Source organism: Taudactylus pleione, unplaced genomic scaffold, assembly GCF_031769625.1.
Source record: "Taudactylus pleione unplaced genomic scaffold, aTauple2 ptg001123l, whole genome shotgun sequence".
Classification (NCBI taxonomy): domain Eukaryota; kingdom Metazoa; phylum Chordata; class Amphibia; order Anura; family Myobatrachidae; genus Taudactylus; species Taudactylus pleione.
The window spans coordinates 420,921-429,353 of record NW_028285524.1 but is presented as its reverse complement, the minus strand read 5'-3'; positions in this window follow the sequence as shown (position 1 = coordinate 429,353).

Sequence of the window (8,433 nt, the reverse complement as noted above, 5' to 3'; positions counted from 1 at the left end):
ATATAGATAGATAGAGATCTATCTCTCATCTATCTCAAATGAAGTAATTGCAGCACTCTGTGGACTTCAAGGAAATAACCACGGCACAAGGCATAGGGCCGTATTCAATCACCCGATTTTTCGGCGATATTATCGCCATCATGTAAAAATGGAGAAAACTTTCCTTCATTTTTAAAAAGGTGGAAAATGGGCAAAATCCCTATTTTTGTGTAAAAATGTGGGGATTTCTTACAGAGCCCTTTGGACAGCCCCCCCAATGATACTTTGGCAAAACATTTTTACATAAATTGCGTGCTTTGGCGAAAAATGACAGCTGAAATTTATTTATTTTTTGTGAAAAATGCATTTAATGTATTGGGACTGGTATTTTGAAGGGACATAAAGATGCGCCAAGTGTTTTAAACATCGTACGTTGCCGGCACAGGTGGTTTTTTAGTGGTTTTAAAGAACCACCTGCGCCAGCCACGTGCGATGTTTAAAACACTTGGCGCAGCCTTATGGCCCTCCGAAATACCAGACCCGATACGTTAAACACATTTTTTACGGGGAAAAAAAATTTAGACTGAAATTTCAGCGCCTGATTTTTGACAAAGTACGCAATTTACGAAATATGTTTTCGCTAAATTATCATTAGGGGGGCTGTCCAAAGGGTTCTGTAAGAAATCCCCACATTTTTACCCAAAAATAGGGATTTTGTAAATTTTTTCGCCTGCCCTAGGCTGGAGAAAAGGTTTCTCCAGTTTTTAGGTGAAAAATGTCAGTTTTTCGCAGTTTTTCACAAATCGGCCGATTCGCAAACGAAGGCGAAAACGGCCGATTTCGCCTCTGATTGAATACGGCGCTTAATGTTCGTAAAATTATGCATTGTGCTGTGGTCATTTCCTTGAAGTTCATGGAGTGCTGCGCTTCTCTGCGTTTGGGGTCAGCTTTGGTCTCTGGATGTGCACCCTTGCCGTTTATATTTTGTGGCGCCGACCTCTGTCCGTATAGTATATACATACATACAATACTGCGCACCGGCACTCCCACTATCCGTGTCATAGGGCAAGAAGCCCAATACTTGCTCTGGTGCCCTCCAAGGAGGACAGCACCCCCAAAATGTAATAGTAACAAAAGTCAGGCGGCACTCAGAGTCTCAGTAAATCCAATACCCTCACCAGAGGGATTTAATGGTCAATTGTCGACGTTTCGAGGTGATCCACCCCTTCCTCAGGACAACATAACAAAGTGAAACACATACAACAAGGCATATAAACACATAAAACAATATGCACTTACCCCACTGTACAACCATGCAACCATGGATTTACTGAGACTCTGAGTGCCACCTGACTTTTGTTACTAATATATATATATATATATATTGTATATGTATATATGTAAATGTGTGTATATATAAAAGATAGCGAGAGCTATAATGACAAACAGCGGTAATCTTTGATTATAACTGTTTTCTCTAGAAAAGATGGCATAACCCCTTTAGCAAGCGCTAAAGGGGTTATACTTCATTGATAAATAGGGGCCTTAGATTGGTGGTGGGATTATTTGATAGGGAGACCAGTCAAAATTTTGCCTAGGGCACCAAATTGGCTAGGGCCAGCTCTATTGTGCAGCCTTAGAAAGTTTACCTTATGTACATATGCTTAGTCTGGGAGCCTCTGTCTGGTCTTTCCTACTGTTAGAATTGCTAGATTACATGTGACAGAGCTAACAGCATCTGACATCTCCTGAGACAGATCTCCCTTGCAGCAGCAATGTCTGTAATAAATCCCTGCTGACAAAAAGTGCTAAAACTCATGGGATAGATGCCTAGTATCGTGTAGAAAGCCCTCTAGACTGGTGAAGTGCAGCAACTCGACATGACATCGATTTCACAAGTGGACGGAAGACTTCTGGAGAGATGTGACCCATGCTGTCTGGATAGCTTCCCACAACTCCCTGATATTTGTAGATGCAGGAATGAACCTCTCCACCACGTCCCATAAATGCTAGATTTGATTTCATGTTGGGAGAACATGGTGGCCACACCATTTGTCAAATCTCTCCAGAATGCTCCTCGAACCAATACTAGACGACTTGGGACCGATGACACGGTGCATTATCCTGCTGGAATATTCCATCATTGTGGGGGTGCATGAAATCCATGAAGGGCTGCAGATGGTCATAAAGCTATGCAACGTAGAGGTTAACGGTCAGTGACATTTTCAGGTGGCCCCAACCCATGCTAGATGAACACACCCCACATCATTATGAAACCACCACCAACCTAGACGGTACCTTGTTGACAACTGGGGTCCATGGCCTCATGTTGTTTGCGCCATATCTGAACCCTACTATCAGCCCGAAACAACTGGAACCGTGACTCACCGGACCACGCCACATGTTGCCAGTACTCCAGTGTCAAATTAGCTACAGTCAGGTGGATAAATATTGGGACATTGACAGAATTTTCATATTTTGGCCTCTATTCACCACCACAATGGCTTTGAAATGAAACAAACAAGATGTGCTTTAACTGCAGACTTTCAGATTTAATTTGAGGGTAATTACATCCAAATCATGTGAACGGTGTAGGCATTACAACGGTTTCTATATGTGCCTCCCACTTTTTAAGGGGCCAAAAGTAATGGGACTATCAACTCAAAAGCTATTTCATAGACAGGTGTGGGCTATTCCCTCATTATTTCATTATCAATTAAGGTCTGGAGTTGATTCTAGATGTGACACTTGCATTTGGAATCAGTTGCTGTGGACTCTCAATATGAGATCCAAAGAGCTGTCACTATCAGTGAAGCAAGCCATCATTAGGCTGAAAAATCAAAACAAACCCATCAGAGAGATAGCAAAAACATTAGGTGTGGCCAAATCAACTGTTTAGAACATTCTTAAAAAGAAAGAACGCACCGGAGAGCTCAGCAACACCAAAAGACCCGGAAGACCACGGAAAACAACTGTGGTGGATGACAAAATAATTATTTCCCTGGTGAAGAAAAACCCCTTCACAACAGTTAGCCAAATCAAGAACACTCTCCAGGAGGTAGGTGTATATGTGTCAAAGTCAACAATCAAGAAAAGACTTCACAAGTGTGAATATAGAGGGTTCACCACAAGATGTAAACCATTGGTGAGCCACAAAAACAGGAAGACCAGATTAGAGTTTGCCAAACAACATCTAAAAAAGCCATTACAGTTCTGGAACAACATCCTATGGACAGATGAGACAAAGATCAACTTGTACCAGAGTGATGGGAAGAGAAGAGTATGGAGAAGGAAAGGAACTGCTCATGATCCAAAACATACCACCTCATCAGTGAAGCATGGTGGTGGTAGTGTCATGGCGTGGGCATGTATGGCTGCCAATGGAACTGGTTCCCTTGTATTTATTGATGATGTGACTGCTGCCAAAAGCAGCAGAATGAATTCTGAAGTGTTTCGGGCATTATTATATGCTCATATTCAGTCAAATGCTTCAGAACTCATTGGACGTCTCTTCACAGTGCAGATGGACAATGACCCGAAGCATACTGCAAAAGCAACCAAACAGTTTTTTAAGGCTAAAAAGTGGAATGTTATGCAATGGCCAAGTCAATCCCCTGACCTGAATCCGATTGAGCATGCATTTCACTTGATGAAGACAAAACTGAAGGTAAAATGCCCCAAGAACAAGCAGGAACTGAAGACATTTGCAGTAGAGGCCTGACAGACCATCACCAGGGATGAAACCCATCGTCTGGTGATGTCTATGCGTTCCAGACTTCAGGCAGTAATTGCCTGCAAAGGATTTGCAACAAAGTATTAAAAGTGAAAGTTAGATTTAGGATTGTTTAGTTTGTCCCATTACTTTTGTCCCCTTAAAAAGTGGGAGGCACATATAGAACCGTTGTAATTCCTACACCATTCACCTGATTTGGATGTAATTACCCTCAAATTAAATCTGAAAGTCTGCAGTTAAAGCACATCTTGTTTGTTTCATTTCAAAGCCATTGTGGTGGTGAATAGAGGCCAAAATATGAAAATTCTGTCAATGTCCCAATATTTATTCACCTGACTGTACGTCAAGAGCCCAGGTGAGGCGCTGTGTCTGGTGTCGTAGTGTTAATGGGCACTCTGGTGGGTCTTTTGCTGCCATATCTCACAGATGCTAAAGATCGCTGCATTGACCTTCTGCATTTGCGTGTCTTCTGCCAGGGGTGGATTGGCTGTTGGAGTCAGCAGGAAGATTCCCGGTGAGCCGAGGCAGCCTGCAGTGGGGCCGGACCACATTAAATTACACACGGCAGGCTAAAGTGTGAGGCCAGGCATATATTACAGTCTGCAGTCATCCTGCGGGGCTGAGGGGCGGGCTGACAAATGAGGTGGGCGGAGCTAAGTGGGCCGGAAAGTGCTCTACAAAGCTCCGTACACACGGACCGATCAGCCAGCGATAACAATATCGCTGGCTGATCGTCCTGGTGTACTGGATGATCGATATCGATCATCCAGCACACCAATGACTATAGCGAGGTCCCTATAGTAACCTGCTCGATATCGAGCAGGTTGGCCAGCATGCATGGCCGATGGACGGTATCGCTATCGTCCATACGTGCCCGCACATCGCTGATCGTTGGTAGGCAAAAAATGATCGATAACGATATGAACGATATCGTTATTGTTCAAATCGTTCATTTAAATTGCTGCGCGTATACGCAGCATACGTCAGTCAGCCGGTTGTGCTGGGAGGCCACGCTGACAGATGAGCTGGGCGGCAGATGGAGCTGAGGGGTATAAAGGAAGGGTAGTGGATAGATCCCTTTCATTATTTGTACCCTGACATTAGTTACTGTCCAATGTCATTCCTTACTGCACTCAATCCACGTCACTTCCATAGTGTTCACTCTAGCTCCGGCGTGACGCAGGGCCGGAGCGAGAAGGGGGCGTGGTCATCAAAAAGGGGGCGTGTCTATAAGACGCGTCCCCTTTTCGTCACTCTTGGGGGCGTGCCCGGCACTTACGGACACGCCGGGCAGCCCCCAAGCCCTGCAGACAGAGAGAATAGATGCTGGGCGCATACGCCCGGCGTCTATTCTCCGGCGGTGACCGGGTCACCGCAAATTTCTTCACCCGCGGGACACTGCGACCCGCGGGTGAAGACGGCTCCGGCAGGCTGTTAGGGCAGGGCGCTTTTTGCCCTCCTTCTGGAGGGCAGGGCGCTTTTTGCCTTCCAGAAGGAGGGCAGGGCGCCGCGCCCCGCTAAAACAGCCTAGCGGGAACGCTACTTCCAAGTACATATATTGAAGGGGATCTAAACACTCCCATAAAGGAAAGTAAAGGAAGCGCCAGGGCACAGATCTGACAGATGGGCTGCTGGTGCTGATGATCGCAGCTGCAGCCTGCCTCTCGCTCACAGCCACATGTCTCTGTCTGTGAGTCAGAAGCCGCTTGGGCTGGGATCGTTAGCACCAGTGGCCCCTCAGTTTTGATCATTAGACCCAGCCAGATTTTAGATGGGGGCATTGGTGGTGTGTGCTCTCCTCCCCCACTCTTGCAGGGGACTTTAGTCTCACTGTCCGGCTGAGTTTCACTTTCCTCTCCCGACTACTCTGCATGATGCCCCACCCCAAGGTCCCCCACAGCTCCTCCTTTCTCCTCCGCCCCCTACTTCCCCTCGCTGGGCTAAATAGAGGCACTCAGACGTTCCTCACCTGTGCCTCTCCACCTACCCACCCCACGTGTTCCCCTAAACCGCCACCAATGTGTGCCTCTGCCACCGTTATATGCTGTGCCTCTGCCCCTCCCCTTACAGGTATGCCTCATTCCTGTTTCCCATCCTTTGCCACATTTTCCTTCTGTCCTCCTCTATCTGTGCCTCTGATACTTCCCCCTGCTATGTCTCTGCCCCCTTTGTCATCTGTACCTCTGCAACCATCTCCATTTGTCCCTATGCTTCTTTCCCCATCTAGTACCTCTGCTACCTCATCATGTGTGCATATTCCACCTCCCCATGGCTGGTGTCTGCCATCAGAAGTGGTGCAGACCATAGAAATACAGGTGTGTACAGCACCACTTCATTCATCTAAAGGATGGCAGCTAAGCACAATGTTATGTTAATAATAATTTTATATTTCTATTTTATGTTATTATTATTATTATTATTATTATTATTATTATTATTTTATGACCGGACAGGAAAATTAAAGGAAAGGATGGCGGTCCACAGATCAGCCATCCGGGCAGCACTGGTGTTAGTGAACAACCGGTGGCAAGCCACTTTCTAGAATATAATCATCCCCTTACATCGCTAAAATACAGAATGATAGACCACATCCCTCCACTTAAACATAGGGGTGATCTGGGCAAGATGCTGCTTAGACGGGAGGCACAGTGAATTTTAAACTCGATGTTGTCGCTCCTTGGGGCCTAAATGTAAGTATTTCGTACTCATGTTTTCTGTGACAGTTAGACTGGCTTGGACGGCTGGGTTGCAGACCAGAGAGAGGTGCCTATGGATGCAGTCTCCTGGTTCGGTCCCCATACATACTTCTGGCCAATATGTTTCTTCTGGGACTATTCCCTCATTGACATCAATGATAGTGACATGAATATGTGTTGCTTTCCTCATATGGTGTATACTACATACTATACTTTTTGATATTATATTTTTCTTTATGGCTGCTCTATCCTATTGACAGGACCCCCGGCAGGAGGCTGAGCATGGTGAAGGGGAGCACATATAAATGGTGAATACACACTTATTCTTTATTTCTGATGAAAATGTTGGTTTAAACATTGAAACGTTGACATACCAAAGGCTGCTGTTTTATTCTTTTGAGAAACCCTGAGTGCCGCAGTCAATACCTGCATACATCCTCATGTTGGAGACATGACATAATGAGAGCAGCGGGGTGAAGTATAGAATTAGAGAGAGTGCCGGTATGCACTGAAAAAAAACAGCACTTCAAATAACTATGCCAAAATGTAATTTATATATAATGCATGCTCATAAAACAGCCTCCAGTATTATTCTTCAGTCACAAATCAAAGTGCTACATGCAGAAAATAGCAGTTAATACTTAACGGACTTCATCTGCCTGGAGCCGATACAACAGCAATTGATCATGATATATAGATAGCCCGACGGCCGCTTCGGTGGCCACTGGCATATTCATCACGGGGCAAATCACAGTTAAACAATAACAAACACTACTTGTTTTTAGTGCATACCGGACTTTTTCATTTATCACCTATGACTGAGCACCCATCATTCATTTGATTATTGAGTATGCAGGATTTGACTGTATCTTTATATATATCGTGGTCTGGCGCTTCAAATACCAAACCTTTAACTGCAGACGGTGCCTTCACATAAAATCCAATAAGTATGTCATAGGTGCAGCACTCATCCATAAAGAACCACTCCACTCACAGTTCGTTTCAGTGCTTTAATGCACTATCTTCAGGATGCAAAAGAAGACTAATATAGGGTTAAGGTGCATACACATAGTCAGATCTTCCTTCAGATCTGTACAATAACGATTTTAAAAATCGTTCATATCTGAAGGAAAATCTGACATATCTGACATGTTGGTCAGATGAACGATGCGCGTTCCCGCTTGTCAGATAACGATATCTGACATCTGATGTCTTTGCAGTCAGATTTGGACGATTCCATTCATTTTAATGCAGTCAGAAATCGTTCAAATCATTGGTAAAATCGTTTAATTGTTCATTTGACACATCTGACCGTGTGTATGCACCATTAGAATACCTAGCGTTCCCGCTAGGCTGTTTTAGCGGTGTCCCGCGGGTGGACAAACATGCGGTGACCCGGTCACCGCCGGAGAATAGACGCCGGGCGCATGCGCCCGACGTCTATTCTCCCTTTCTGCAGCGCTTGGGGACTGCCCGGCATGTCCGTAAGCGCCGGGCACGCCCCCAAGTATGACGAAAAGGGGACGCGTCTTATAGACACGCCCCCTTTTCGTAACCACGCCCCCTTTTCGGACGCGCGCACCTTCGTCGCGCGCACAACATTGCCCTCTCTAGCTCCGGCGCCCTGCCTGCCGCCGGAGCTAGAGGGAACACTAAATACCATAGATTATTATGGTACCATGATGGGATGGAATTTATCCTTATCTTTTCTCTGACTATTACCATAACATACAGGTGTATTCAGGGGGTTTCCAATGCCTCACTTCTATAGAACTAAGTATTTGTGAGGTTTGTCACATACAGGAGTTCGTTGCACTGTGCCATATTTGGGCTGTGGGCTCATGCTGCTTAGCCAAGCATAAGACAAGACCAGTATTTTGCATTGCTACTAGTATCCTACAATAACACAGAGGTTGCATTATACCCAGTGCCATATTGTGTGCAATTTACTCTGCAGCTATGTTTAGCAAAGGCAAGAGTAACAACAGGCATCTGCTCACATACTGCTATCTTGCAAGTTATGTG